This window comes from Physeter macrocephalus, chromosome 15 (genome assembly GCF_002837175.3).
Source record: "Physeter macrocephalus isolate SW-GA chromosome 15, ASM283717v5, whole genome shotgun sequence".
Taxonomy (NCBI): domain Eukaryota; kingdom Metazoa; phylum Chordata; class Mammalia; order Artiodactyla; family Physeteridae; genus Physeter; species Physeter macrocephalus.
The window spans coordinates 80754191-80769355 of record NC_041228.1 but is presented as its reverse complement, the minus strand read 5'-3'; positions in this window follow the sequence as shown (position 1 = coordinate 80769355).

Genomic DNA, 15165 nt, shown 5'->3' with positions numbered 1-15165 from the left:
ACGGACGCGCCGCGAGGCCAAGGGTCAGCCGGTCAGGCGACATCATCACTCAGCCACACGTACTCGGACGTGTCTGGTTTTTCCCTGTGAGGACACTTATGTCTTTGTATGTGAAGCCCAAGTGCGTCCGAGGCTCTCACACCGTTTTATCAACCGGACTAGTCCCCTCCGTCTCCTGCACATGTTCCCCTGTGTTAATTCAGTTCCCAGACGTGACAGTCAGGGCGCGGCCCCGCCCGGGTGACGCGGCCGCAGGCGCCCGGCCTCCCCGACAGCTGTCCGCACCCCTCTGCGTGTCGTCCCCACTGCCTGCTGAGCACGGAGCGAGGTTTTCCTTGGTATCTTCACATGGAAAAAATAATGAATTTGTCTGCGATCTTTCAAAAATGCCCGAGCTTCTTAGGCAACTGACACACCCTTTGGGCCTCCGTGCTTTTCTGTGCAAAATGAGGAGATGGGGCTTCAAATCTTCTCGGGACCCAGGGGTTTGCCTCTTCACACTTGAGCATCCAAGATGTTTCACTGGAGGAAGGAAAGTTACTAGGTGATTTCTGACGTTGTATCAACATGCAATTAAAATGCTTTCTTAAAAAATTGAGGTGACGTAATGTAACATAAAATTAACCATTTAAAAGCGGACATTCGGTGGCATCTAGTACATTCACGGTGTTGTGCAGCCACCACCTCTACTTAGTCCCCGAATATTTTAATCACCCCAGAGAAAACCCCGGCCCACCAGCAGGCACTCTCCGTTGCCCTGGCAACCACCCGTGCACTTTCTGCCCCTGTGCCTTCCTTCACCTGCTCTGGCTGTTTCGTATAACTGGGGCCATGCTGCATGAGGCCTTCTGTGTCTGCCTTCCTTCCCTTGGCATCGTGTTCAGGGTCCGTCCGTGCTGTGCCGTGTCAGTACGTTATTCCCTTTATGGCTGCGTAATAGTCCACTGTGTGGACGGACCACGTTTGTTATTCATCCTTCCATCGAGGGGCATTTGGGCTGCCTCCATCTTTTGATTGTGGAGAGTGCTGCTGTGAACACGTGTGCACAGGAATGTCTGCCCATTTCCAGTTCTCTGGGGGCATCAGAATCGCAGCTGGCAAGTGAGTCCCTTGAGGGAGGGAACTGCAGATTTTGCCGGGTGGATGGCCCAGTGCAGGACAAGCCCTTCTCCACTTGCTTGGTGCGTCCTCTTTTCTTGCTCTTTAATCCACATCTACCTCAATCTTAGCTGATGTATTTCCCCCAAATGCCTCACATTTCTAGTCTCGTTTGGAACTGTTTAAAGACGGTGATACCACCTAAGTTACTCTGGCTAGAGCATTGGACACACAGACCTCAGTCCCTCCCAGCTTCGGACACTCTGTCTTGCTTTCTTCTGGTAACTTGACCTTATTGTCCTTCTAAGCAATGGGAAAAAAGGTGGCTCAACAAATCTGGTGACTATTTGGACACTGAGTTTCAAGTTTCAGAAGCTCCCTTGGTTTCCTGTTTGGTCAGCTGGGAGGCCACCGAGGCAGAGTAGAAACAACTGTTACAGACGCTCTTTCACATATTTACGGACGACTGTTTTCTTGGGAGAGAATTGGAAGCTCTCGGATGCACTCGTGCCGGCTGGATTTACTCTGTCCCGTCCTCCATTCTTCTCTTAAGACAGAAGTGAGAGAGGAGAGAGGAAGACCCGAGGACCCAGGGCTGCTGTCCCGAGAAGGTACTGGGTTCTTTTTTGTCCAAGGCTGCCGCCAGGCGCTAGAAGGGTCTGGACGGGACGCACAGCGAATTCACAGCCTGTCCGTTCAAGTGCTGCCCGGGGTCCCCACCAGACGGGAGAGGCGCCAGCAGCTACTTTCACGAGAGGTCGGAGGGCAAATGGCCGGGAAAGGCCGCCTGACAGACCCCGGAGCCCTGTGCCCACGCCGAGCAGGTGAGGGAGGCCTGGGGAGGCCCGGAGGTAAGAGGGGCGTTTTCCCGCTGGAGACCCAGGAGGGCAAGGCTTTAGGACCCAAAGCCCCGGGCGGTTCCCCCGCCCTCAGCTGGGAAAGGCCCGGCCGGGAAGAGTGAGGTGCAGGGCAGTGGGGGGCGAGCAGAAACAGACTTCTGGGCCCTAAACTAGCTGTAGGCCTCTTCCCCGCTGCAGCCATGTCACCTGCAGCCCCTCGAGCCGGCGAGGAGCCAACGGGGGTGCTGGATATGGAGCCTCCCGGCCAGCTGCCCACAGAGGCAGAGGGGGCCGGGGGAGGGTGGGCCTCACCCCACGTGTTGTGTCTCGGGGTGCTGCCCCGTTCCTGGTCCTCTCACCGGGGGCAGCAGGCCCTTCTCGGTGCTTCCTGCTCTGTGCCCAGCGTCTTCCCCGGCACCCAGCCCGGGGCAGGAGGCGAAGAAAGAACCCGAACCACTGTTGCGCGGGTCCAGGTGTCCCAGGGGCTTGCTTCCTTGTCTACACCTTTCAGAGTCTTTTGTTTGTTTTACAGATAACGCCCAAGATTGGGGGCTTTCCTTAATGGGAGGAATAGGAAAAAGTATGTGGACTCCATCTTTCTGAAAGAGGAAGTCTTAGAAAAGGATTATTATTTTTTTTTTTAAGAAGAGGTCTTTTTTTAAAACTAATTAATTAATTTATTTAGTTTATATTTAGTTTTGGCTGTGTTGGGTCTTTGTTTCTGCGCGAGGGCTTTCTCCAGTTGCAGCGAGCGGGGGGCCACTCTTCATCGCGGTGCGCCGGCCTCTCACCGCTGTGGCCTCTCCCGTTGCGGAGCACAGGCTCCGGACGCGCAGGCTCCGCGGCCACGGCTCACGGGCCCAGCCGCTCCGCGGCACGTGGGATCCTCCCGGACCCGGGCACGAACCCGCGTCCCCTGCATCGGCGGGCGGACCCCCAACCACTGCGCCACCAGGGAAGCCCAGAGAAGGATTTTTTTTAACTGAATTTGTACCCAAAAGTCTTACTAATCTCTGCCATTAATTATGATTATTTACCTGTAGATTCTTTGGAATTTTCTATGTAGACAACTCTTATCATTTGTACATATGAATAATCTTTGTTTTGTCCTTCCTTTCTCCTTCTCTTACCTTTCTCTTTTTCCAGCTGTGCTGTGCTGTCTAAGACTTCTAGTTTGGTGTGGTAGAACGGGCAGATCTTATTTCCGATCTTCAATTAAGTATCTTGTATGCTGTAGGTTTTTTGAAGAGACCCTTTATTGGATCAAGAAGTTTCTAGCATGTTAAGAATTTTATTTTGTTTTAAAATCACGAATAGATATTGTTTTTTTCCAAAGTTTCCCCAGCATTTGTAGAGATGATCATATGCCATTCTTTTATTGGTTGATGTGGTAAATTACATCAATTGATTTTCTAATAATACATCAATCCTACATTATATTTATAAACCCATATTATCTTTTATCTGAAGTAGTTTGTGTAACCTTTGAATTTTTTATCCCTTTCATGTTTGCTAGAGCTTGCTGGTAAAAACTTACAGGTCTGGTGTTTTCACTATGAGAAGATTTTGAACTGTTCTTTCAATTTCTTTCTGCAGGCTACGTGGGGTGAATCTGATGGAGACGCTCACATCGCTTTTCACTTCAGACGTCCAGCCCTGAGAAGCTCTGCCCACTCTCCCAAAGCTCGTGTGAAAACACAAAATAGGGTAAGTGCTGGAAACGGAAGCGTCACCTCTGCGTGACCCCTCTTGGTTTCCCCTACTGGGGGCAGAGCTTGACTGAGGTTAGGGCTGACCTCCCTTTCCTAGTCAACTTCTGTAACCTAGCAATGTGCGTTCCAATGGTGCTTTTGTTCTAAGAAAATTCTACCAGAGCAGAAAAGTTCGAGTTCTCAATACTATAATTTTCTTTTCATTTCAGGGGTTCCTAACTTCTTTCAAATTCAGAACTGCTTTGAGAGTTTTATCAGCTATGGGCTGCTTCCTAGAAAAACGCACACACTTACACAGAATTCTGCATAGCAGGATTGATCACTGCTGTGGCTCCAAGGCGGCTGTGTGTTTCCTGTTCTCCCCCTTTCTCAGCGGGAGTGAGGTTTTATTTCACTTTGGCATGCTGCACGTGTTAAGGGAGAAGATAGATTTTTAGGTCATGCGTTCATAGGTCTCTGGGCCCTGAGAAGCCACACCTGGACCCGATGGCAAGGACGTCGCCCAGGGGTGCTGGACTTAAAGCTGACGGGGTGCCAGGTGAGTCCTCAGGGCCGCTCTCCCATGGGGAGGGGCTGCGGTATTCCCTCTGTTGGAACGGGGTGGCTGTGGGTACCACTCATCCCCTGGCTGCTACACTGTATTCCTGCTTGTTAGATATGCTAGTTTTCCTCCCTACAAGCCTCTCACGGTGGGAAGTTACACGTCACTGCGTTTGTAAGATCAAGAGTGGGCGTGTGATGTGCTCTAGCCAGTGAAGTGAGGACCGAAGGGCCCCCAGACAGACGCTTTTGCAGCTGGCCTGGGATCACCCCCCTTATTCTTTGCCACGAAGTTGGACGTGCTTTGGATGGTGGGCTCCGCTGGCCTCAGTTCTGGGGCAGGATGCTGTGGAGCACGGCTGCAGCCAGTTCATCCCTGGACGAACACGTGGCCATTACTGAAAGCCACCGGGATTTGGGGCTGTTTGTTGCTGCAGGAACATTTTGTTTTTCATGAATGACACATCCTTCTTCTTCGCTATCCAAGTCACTGCATTGCCAACTTTCCCGCCATGCTCTGCGCTCTGGGGACGGGTCTCTGATCTCCGCCGAGTGCCATCCACCAGGCTTCCTTTCCTTCAGCCGACGGGAGGCGCCGGCAGGATGTTGAGAGCAGAGGCGAGAGAGCTCGGGGCGTGTGTTCCCGGCTCCCTCCTCGCCAGGCGAGGCTGGAGATCTCGCCTGTGTTTCTCTCCCTAAGACCTCGGTAGCCTGGTCACCGCGCCCTCCCCTTGTCTTCAGAGCCCGAGGAAACGGCCTCCTGCTCTTCTGTGTCCGGTCACATCTTCTCACCTCGCTTCGCTTCATCTCTTCGCGGAGCTCTCTTTAGTCATCCCCGAGCCCCGACGGGCGCACTCGGGGCGGAGGAGCAAGGGGAAGCGAGGGCAGAGGCCGCCCTCGCGCCCGGGAAGGGCGTCCAGGACGTCGCCCCTCGCGGGGGAAGGGCCGGCACCCACAGCGTCGTCTTCGTGTTTATGTTATACCTCGGAGGATGTTTGCTGCAGCCGTGAAATAGCCACAAATAAACGTTTGCCTGGAATTTGCAATCATTCTCGTGGTGTTCTGAGTCCCGAAAAAGGGTCATTATCCCAAATTCTCAGGAAAGGAAACTGCCAGTCTGGGAACTTAATGACACACGAGGCCACCTAGAGTGCCCGCGCGTGGGCAGTGTTTGCCGCCGTGGGGGCGGAATTCCCACCTGCCTGCTGGCCCCCGACGTCCCGTCTGCTCCCCGAACCTGGCAGGGTGACGAGGTTTCACCCCCTTGGTCGTCTTCTGCTGTTCCGTGGCCCGGCGGACCTTGAAACGAGGGCACCGGATGATCTGGGTGGCCCAGAGCGCGCCAGCCCTGGGGCAGAGGCCTCGCCAGGCTGGAGGTGCTGCGGTGCCTGTGCTGCTGGCTTCGGGGGCCTGGAGAGGGGCCGTCCCGCTCGTGGGTGCTGGGCCGACTGCGGACCAGCGGACCCCCAGGCACGGAGGGCGGCCTTCGGACTCGGGACTCTCCTCCGGGAAACGAGCCTCCGCGGCCCCCGCTCCCCACTCGGGGCCACTTGGGGCGTAGCACCCGCCGGTGACGAAGCCCGACGGGGAGCCGCACTCTGAGAAACGGCGGCGCACCTGGCCTCTGGGTCGGACAGGGCGCGCGGCCTCCTGTCCTGAGCTCTGAGCGCCGAGCCCGCGCTCAGCGGGTCCAGGCCGTCGTCCCTTTGTGGCCGCGATGGGGCCTTCAGCAGGGAGAGGCTGAGCCTCGCTTCAGCCGGCTCCCGTGAGAGAGGCTCGCTGTCTACGCTGGCGAAGTCACTCGGAGGTCTGCGTCCTGCAGACGGCGGGTGGACGTGTTAGATTCTGGAACTTGGCATTTCTAACTTCTCCGGCTCAATAGCAGTGTGTGCAGTTTGTGCACGGGGCTGTTTCGGATCCCGTGCTGTGTCAGAGGTCTGCAGGAAGGGGCTCGTTTGAATCATTTGCTCGGATTCGTGTGTGTTGTCTGGTTGGTGGCAGGTCTTTTAAAGACGGTCTAACGCACACACAGAGGCCTTGGACACGGCCCAGGCACATGAGAAATTAAAAATCCACAGTAAAAACAAACAGAAGCGTGACTGTGTCAGCTGTACGAGTGGGATTTGGGACGGAGCTATTGCCTGCTCTGTGGAAGCACGTCTGGGCTGTTCGCTGTGAGGAGGAAGCTCGCCAGATGGCAGTCACATCGGGACGGTTACCAAACAGAAGTGAACCACGCACGTCGCTTTGATCTACCAAAGCAGTCTGCGGTGATAAAGTGTTTTCTTTTCTTCTGAAAAAGTAACGAAAGCCATGTCACCCCCGGAATACTACCATTTGTCTAATCTCTCCCAACTTTCTTGACTGTTCTTGGGAAGAAGAGCTCTTCTCTTGAAAGACCCCCTTTCTTGCATGAAGCCCAGATAAATTGCCACCATCAGTGAAAGCACAAAAGCGCGTTACAAAGAAGCTGCCTTGGAGGGCCGCTGGTGGGGACGCGGTCATTCCCCAGCCCCTCCTCTGTGCAGGGCAACCGGCCGTCTCCCCAGCCGCATTTTCTAGTGGGAGAAGGAGATTCCAGGCCGCAGGAAAGCTGACAGGGTTGGGAAACCAGTGGTGGACTCGTAGCAAGTCTTGGAAATACATTTATATCCTGGAAACGTTTCTGTTCACTGAAACGCTTTCGAAATGATGTGGCTCAAAGGCTGCCACACACGTGTAATTGGATGCAGGGAAACCAGTCCCGGGGCCATATAGGACCGTCAAGGAGTCAGTTCTGACGGCGCGTGCTTCTCAGGTGGAGGCCCGGAAACTTTAAAAGGTGCTGAAGAAACTGTGGGGTGTTTGCATAACCTTGGGGTCGTGAAACGTTTGCTAAGCGAAACACAAAACCCAAAAACCGTCCAGGAATTGACGGACGGGTCTGACCGACAAAAACGAAACAAACCCAAAACACAAAGCACTGCTTATTAGTGAGAAACACCACAAAGTTAAAACACCAGCCAAAGAGCAAGAGAAAATATTTGCCACACACAGTACAGAAAGAGAGTTACAGTTGTAATGTTCAAAGCGTTCACACAAACCAATCAGAAAAGGGCAAATAACAGGAGGAAGGGCAAGATCAACTCCCAGGGAAAAAAAAAACAACTAATGACCCACAAGTACCGAAAAGATGCTTACGCGTCCAAATAATTAGGAAACTGTAAATTAAAAATTCAGCATGATGCCATGTTTCACTGGTTAGACTGGTGGAAATTAAGAAGATAGAAATTATATCCGGGTTTGGTGGGGACACTCATATCCTGGCTGTCACAATTTGGCAGGATCTAGAAAAATTAAAAATGTACATTTTTGACCCAGCCACCCCCTGTTTGGAATACAGCTTGTGTGAATACTTGCATATGGACACAAGATGAACAAAAAATTCAGTGTACCCTGCAGGGTTACACAGTGAAAACTGGAATCAACGTCAATGTCCGTTAGAGAATAGCAAGCAGTTTTTAGTGCATACATATATCTTATGAAATATCATGGGGCATTGCAAAATGTAAATTAGAGATATAGATGCAAACATAGAAAATTCTCTACTGTATATTCAATGAAATTCTTCTTTACCTCAAAAACAGCACCCAAAACTGTAATGCACAAAGGACCTGGCAGCTGTAGGCACTCAGTATTGTTGAATGAAATGTGTGTCAGTGGACGGTGGGCAGCTGGTGCTCACGGCTGCCCCCCAGGCATGGGGTGGGACACTTCACACCGCATGCACGTCTGTGGTTCTCACGTTTCTGCTGTGAACGTTTTAAAGAAGTTGTGCCCTCCCAATGAAGTGCTTTCACTGCAAAGATGGCTGCGTCCATGTGCAATATGAAGTTGTCTTTTGGGTGGCTTTTTAAAGTAATGGTGCCAGTGAACTCTGAGCAAATACTATTTCCCGCACTGTCGGTTGGGAAAGGAGCCTTGGAGCTGGAGGGCTTGGGGCTGTAGGGCGCTGGTTCCTGCTGTCTCCCCGTCCTCCCCTGCTCCCAGAGTCCCCTGAGGTCGTTTTGCTAAGATTCCCGACAACTTCCCGGCCCCTGGGAGTGGCTCAGGAGCTTCGAAGAAGCAGGATGGCGGCTGCCTCTCTGTCCGTCTCGAAACCTTCCCTTGCCGTCCTCAGAAGCCCACAGCCTGGTCTCTCTCTGCTGCTTTTCCTGCCCCTTTGCTGCTGTACTCTCCTCCTGCTCCTTAGGCGTTCCTTTTCTTTAGGATTTGTGTTCAGACTTCTCTAACTTTCTGTGTTCTCTGCACCCTTCCCGCATGACCCCATCCGCTCTCATGGCTTAGATCCAATCTACGTGCTGTGTTTCCAGCCCAAACTGTTCTGAGCGCCAGGCCTGGGCCTCCCGCTGTAACCGGCCGCCGTCACGTGGGTATGTCAGAAGCATGTCAGATTCAGCGTTTTCAGAATCAGACTCATTTTCTCCGAACCTGGACCAGGGCTCCCTTCTGTAAGCCCTGCTTTGTGAGGGGCAGCCCCCTCTGTCTGTTCAGAAACCTGGAATTTGTCCTCGATCCGTCCCTGCTGTCGCGGGTCGCACCCAGTGGGAGATGGAGCCCAGCCCAGCCTTCGTGACTAACGGCTCGTGAACCGGCCCGTGCTGCGCTCTCTGATCCCAAAGCCCCCGCCTGGTTTAGGCCGCGTTCTTGGCCTGGACGGCGGACGGTTTTCTAAGCCTTCCCTGTGCCTCTGGTCTTGTTTCTCGGGAATCCTTTCACTGCAGTGGACGATGCTCCTTCCGCAAACCCATAGGTAGCTTTTCACTTGTCTCAGGACGAAGCGCGAGGCTCGCCCCGCCGGGCATGTCCATCTCCCGCCCGCCGCGCCCTCTGCCGTGTCTTCGTTACCCGCTCACCTACGCACAGAAAACACTGCGGCTCCTCGACAGGCCACGTTCTCGGCCGCGCTTGTTCATCCAAGGAGGCTTGCTGAACAGTCGCCGAGTGCCGGGCTCCCATCCTCGTGCTGCGCCCTGAGCGGGGCCGTGGTCCTGGTCGGATTCGCGTTGGAGAGACCCCGGCTCTCTCGCTCGTCCCGTGGGGGGCTCGGCACCAGGTCTGGTCGTGGCCGCGACCGAGGCCATGGGGCGCCCAGAGCCGGGGGCAGGCAGGTCCTCGTGGAGGCGCCCGCGGCGTGTGCCCCGTGCTCGCGGCGCGGGGGGCGGAGAGCGCACGGCCCGTCGGGGGAGGGCCGGCCTGAGGCCCCGGGCGGGGTGGGGGGGGGGTCGCCGTGCTGCACCCGGCACAGCTGCCTGTGGCGTCGGCGGGGGGGCCCGGCCGGGGGCCGGGGGGGGGGGGGGGGGGGGGTCGCCGTGCTGCACCCGGCACAGCTGCCTGTGGCGTCGGCGTTTTGGCCACTGCGGGGGAGCCCGGAGAGACAGCTGGACTCTCAGTGCCGCAGGGAGAGGGCTGCGGGGCGTGGGGACCCCTGGGTGGGTGTCGGAGGGCGGGAGGCACTGATTTGGGGGAGGGTAGGGGAGGGGAGAGCGAGAGAGACCCCGGGGGGACCCCGTGCCTACCTGCTTGGTTCACAGCGTCCACAGGTGTCAGCGGGAGCGACAGGGTCCAGGTGTGGGTGGAGCTGAGTGGAGGGACGGGGATGGAGGTGCTGGGGTCCCAGCGGGCGGGGGGGGGCAGCCAGAGGGGGACGAGACCCGGGGTCACCGCACCCACCCCACGGGCAGAGCACTCAGACCTTCGGAGCTGAGGGTGGGGAGAGGACAGCAGAGTGCGAACAGGCAGGGAGCCGAGAGAACGCGGGGAGACGGGCGTGCGCGTGCAGTGTCAGCGGTTTCAGGTCTGCTGAGACGCGCGGTCTGCGGCCACAGACAACCGGCCACAGCGCTGGGGGTCCCAAGGCTGCAGGTGACCTTAAGGTTCTCCGTGGAGGAGTGGAGTGCGGGGCAGAGAGTGGACGTGAGCGAAAGCCCACACAGTGTGCAGGTCCGGGTCCGTCGGGGATGCAGCGCCCCGGGACGTGAAGAAGACACCTCGTGGGGAAAGCTGGGAGGGAGAGGCCTGGCGGGTCCTGGGAGACGGGCCGGGTGGGGGAGGTGGTCCATCCGCGGAGGTCTCCAGCTCCCCGCCCTCATGGAGCTGCCTCTAATCATCCTGTAAACCCCATTAGGCATTGCTGCCCCAGAAGCCCTTCTGGGCCCTTCCAGGCCCCTCCCTGAGCTTTGCACACCTGTCACAGCGCCTGTCACAGCGCCTGACGGCGTCACCTCAACTCTGTTTCTCCTGAGGTCCTGAGCTCCTTGGGGCCAGGGCCGCGCTCACTGCAGACCCGTTCGCCGTCCAGACACCAGGTGGGCTGGATGCGGAGTGCACGGGTAGGTGGGCCGCACTCTGGGTGAGCGCCCGGGGTCCCCACCTCACAGGCGGGGTGTTTGCTCTCTCCAGTGCCTCGGCCTAGGCAGGGCGGATGTTCGCAGGGCGCCCTCGTCCCAGGGAGTCTGGGGCTCCTGTCGGCTCCTCCCACCCTTTGTGACATGACATAGCTTGGCCATTTGTGCTGTGTCCTCATTTTTCCAGACTATTCTCATGTGAATGCCCCTCCCCGCACTTCACCCGGCCTCCCTGGGATGTTTCCAGCTTTGCTATGGCTTTCTTGGCGTGCAGAGCGTGGGCAGTAGAGAGGCAAGTGTGTGAGGGTGTTACGCAAGGTTGAGATTTCGCCTTGGGTACGTCATGGAGAGATTGGTCAAAGGAGCAACTTGTAAATGAATTATGCTGAGTGTATCTATTTAACGAAGGCAACCTGCAGGACCCTCTGACCCTGCAGGGACCAGAGGCACATCCTCAGCCTCGCAAAATGGGATCACGTCTCTGCTGGCCCACGATATCCTGAAGGCTGCTCTCCGCGTCCAGTTTTCTGATGTCGTGGAGGCCCCTGCTGTGATCCCGAGGTGCCAGTTCGGCCAAGTGAAGACAAAGACATTTCAGTGAAGCCTCAGACATTTACTTAGACTCAAAACTGCTTCTCCAAATTCGCGCACTGTGTAACTCCGCAGATCTTCGAATGTATTTCTGTCACCGGCTCCCATAAGCCTGTGTTGTAACTTCTCTTCTGGTCCCGGGGAAGGAGTCGGGAAGGGCTTAGTTGTCTTTTCTGCCCCTTCCAGAGAACTGCCAAAGTATTCTGACTCTCGCAGATGAAGTCAGTTTTAAATTGTGCTTCTCCTGAGGCTAGTTTGGAAGAAGACACAGCAGTTCTGAGAAACCAGCGGTAGGGCTGCCAAGTGGCCCCGTTTCCCTGGCCGCGGCTTCGGCTTCCTCGCCGTGGGGTCGGTGAGAACCAGGCCCGTCTCCGCGGCCTGGAGAGGCTGGTCCAGCCCTTGGCTTTGCCCACCTACGGCCTCTCCTCACCCGGCATCCTGGCTTCGGTTCGCTGGCAGCGGTCCGGGGCCAGGCCGAGCGTCTCTGCGGAGCCCGGGTTCCGCCGCCTCTGTCCTTCCCAGGGTGCCCGGCCCTCCTGGCTGGGGGCACCTGGACGGCAGGGCTGCGTCCGGCTCTGGCTGGTCCCACCCGAGCAGAGGAGGTCAGAGCCGCCAGGACGGAGCGGCCGAGCAAAGGAGCAGAGGCCTGACCTGGAGGCCGGACGGCCCTCGGGGGGCTGGAGGGGGGGGCGATGGTCTTGAAGGAAGTCTGCTGACGTTCAGGAAAGGGGAGGGAGGCCTCGCGGTGCCCGAGGTGTGCTCACCTGGTGCCCGACACAGGCAGGACGCGTGTCCTCACACCCCAGAGACACCTCTCGCCGAGAGAGAAACACACCAAAGCCCAGAAAGGTTAGGTGCTGTGCACAGGGTCGGTGGCAGGACTCGAGGACAGACCCCTCCAGACCCCTCGGGAGCCCTTTTCCCGTCTCACCCCTGCACGTCACGTCTCTTGGTTGAGTCCGGACGAAAGAGTAAAATGAAGTGTTTTGATTAAAATTTCTCATGAATGTCTTTCGACAACAAAATAATTTAAGTGTGAACACGAGCGGTCTCGTGGGTGAGCCTCTGCAGGCTGGGGGCCGTGGCACCGTCCCTGGGGCTGCTCTGCGCCCGTCCCCTGGGCTTGGCGCTGGGAGCAAAGGTGGAAGGTCACTGTTCACTGTCTCCTGGGGGCAGGTCCGGAAGCGGGTCCTGGGTGCTGGGTGCTGGCACAGAGTTGGAGGGTTTGCAGAACGTACCAAGAGCATATCAAGAAGCAAAAGTAAAAGCACTTCAGTGTGTGTTGTGTAGTGTTTCCACTGTTTTGGTAAGAACACAACACACGAGCAGCGCTGAGCTTCGAAATGCACGTTGTGTCATTTCTGTGGTTCCACGTATGAATTAAATGCTCCTCTATTTGCAGGTTAAACTGGTCTTCCACAATAAAAGGTAAGCGGTAAAATTCATGCAAATGATCAAAATTGTAATGTTTGTTTACCTAGAATAACTTTAAATAGTAAATAACAAACACCGTGACCAGTCGAGAGGGAGACTGTGGACAAAGGAAAAAGTTGCCTGTTTTAGTTCCTTTCGTGGCATTTTCCTTCTTCACCGGGGAGCTGCGCAGTACGGAGCTGGCCCTGAGTGGATGGGTTTGCGGAAGGAAGAGGAATCGTTTCTGTTTTGTTTGTGGACACGTTGATTTTGAACTTGTGCAGCCTGGATTTTAGGAAAAAAGGTCTAGATTTGGGAGCCAGCAACAGTGTAGTTGGCAGTCAGGACCACGGGCTGGGATTATCCAGACCCCCTGCGGAGGGTGTGAGCCCGAGGCAGTGGCGCAGGAACGGGACGCTGCCCTGGTGCGTGGCCCACGGAGCCGACAGTGTGGGCAGCTGGAGAGCGAGCCGGGGGCGCCCTGAGAGGCCGCGAGTTCTCTGTCTGGACTCTGCTCTAGTTTTTTAAGCAGGAAAAGAAGGAGCCCTGAGTACCCATGGCCTGAGTAAAGTATCGCCCACGCGTTCCAGGCAAGGGGGTAATTTCCTTCAGTCACCTGGAAGTGACCAGACAGGAGAACATCATCAGTTGTTATTATAAATTCATTTGTTGCTGGACACTTAGGACGTTTCCACGTCTTGGCTGTTGTGAATAACTCTGCTGTGAACCTGGGGGTGTGGGTATCTCTTTGAGATACTGATTTCATTTCCTTTGGATGAATACCCAGGAGTGAAATTGCTGGAGAGTATGGTAGATCTGCTTTTAATTTTTTGAGGAACCTCCGTACTGTTTTCCATAGCAACTGCACCAGTTCACATTCCCACCAACAGTGCACAAGGGTTCCCGTTTTTCCACATTCTCACCAATACTTGTTATTTGTGCTTAACAGGTGTGAGGTGATACCTCACTGTGGTTTTCATTTGCGTTTCCCTGGTGATGAGTGATGTTGAGCACCTGTTCATATACTTGTTGGCTATCTGTGTGTCTTCTGTGGAAAAATGTCTATTCGGTTCCTTTGCTCATTTTAAAATCAGGTTGTTTAAACATTTTTTTGGCAGTTGAGTTGTATGAATACCATATATATTTTGGATATTAACTCTTCATCAGATATATGGTTTGCGAATGTTTTCTCCCATTCTTTATGTTGCCTTTTCATTTTGTAGATGGCTTCCCTTACTTTGCAGAAGCTTTTTAGTTTAACGTAGTCCCACTTGTTTGTTTTTGCTTTTGTTGCCTGTGCATTTGGTGTCATATCAAAAAAATCATTACCAAGACCAGTTTCAAGCTTTTAACTTATGTTTTCTTCTAGGAGTTTTCAGATTTCAGGTTCTACATTCAGGGGTCTCTAACACATTTTTGAGTTAATTTTGTGTATGGTGTCAGATAGTGGTCCAGTTTCATTCTTTTTCATTTGCATGTGAATATCCAGTTTCCCCAACCCCATTTATTGAAGAGGGTACCCTTTCTGCATTGTGTATTCTTGGCACCTTTGTTAACAATTAGCTGACCATGTAAGTGTGGGTTTATTTCTGGGCTCTCTATTCTGTTGCATTGGTCTATGCGTTTTTATGCCAGTACCATACTGTTTTGATTAATATAGCTTTGTAAGATGAATGGATAAAGAAAAGGTGGTATATATACACATTCAACGGAATATTGTTCAGAAATAAAAAATAAGGAAATCCTGCCATTTGCGACAACATGGTTGGACTTGGAAGACATTACTCTAAGTGATATAAGCCAGACGCAGAAAGACAAATATTTTTTTGATCTGACTTATAAGTAGAATCTAAAAAAGTCTAACTCATAGAAGCAGGGAGCAGAATGGTGGATGCCAGGGACAGGGGATGAGGAAAAAGGGCACAAACTTTCAGTTATAAGATGAATAAGTTTTGAGGCTCTAATATAAAACATGATGACTATATTTGATAACACTGTATTAAAAAATTGAAATTTACTGAGAGTAGAACTTAAATGTTTTCACTGTAAAAAAAATATGTGAGGTGATGGATGCGTTAATTAACCTTACTGTAATAATCATTTCACAATGTATACATATGTCATCACATTGTACACCTTAAATATATAGAATTTTTGTTTGTCCATTATTTCTCAATAAAGCTGGAAAAAATATGAAATGCTTAAAATACACATAAATAAGCCACAAAGTTTTATAAATCTAAAATGATGTCATACCATAGCACAATTAAAAAATGATTTTATGCTTGTGAAAAATGTTGTTATGAACAAATAGTATATTAGGCAGAAAGCTTCTTCCCCCTCACTTGACTGAAGACGAATCCGAGCCCCCCCAGGAATGAACTGATGTCTGTAAAACTCGACCCAGCACCGGGCTTGACCCATGGCAGATGCTCAATAAATGGCAGTTACTTTTGAGTGACTTGCACAGGGTTACATGACTATTGGTGCAAGACAGGGCTGGAGCCAGGCACCCCGTTTCTGTGCCGTGCAGCATGAACTTCCTGGTTTGCTGAGGCTGAAAGGGAAAACAAGGTTGAGAAATCA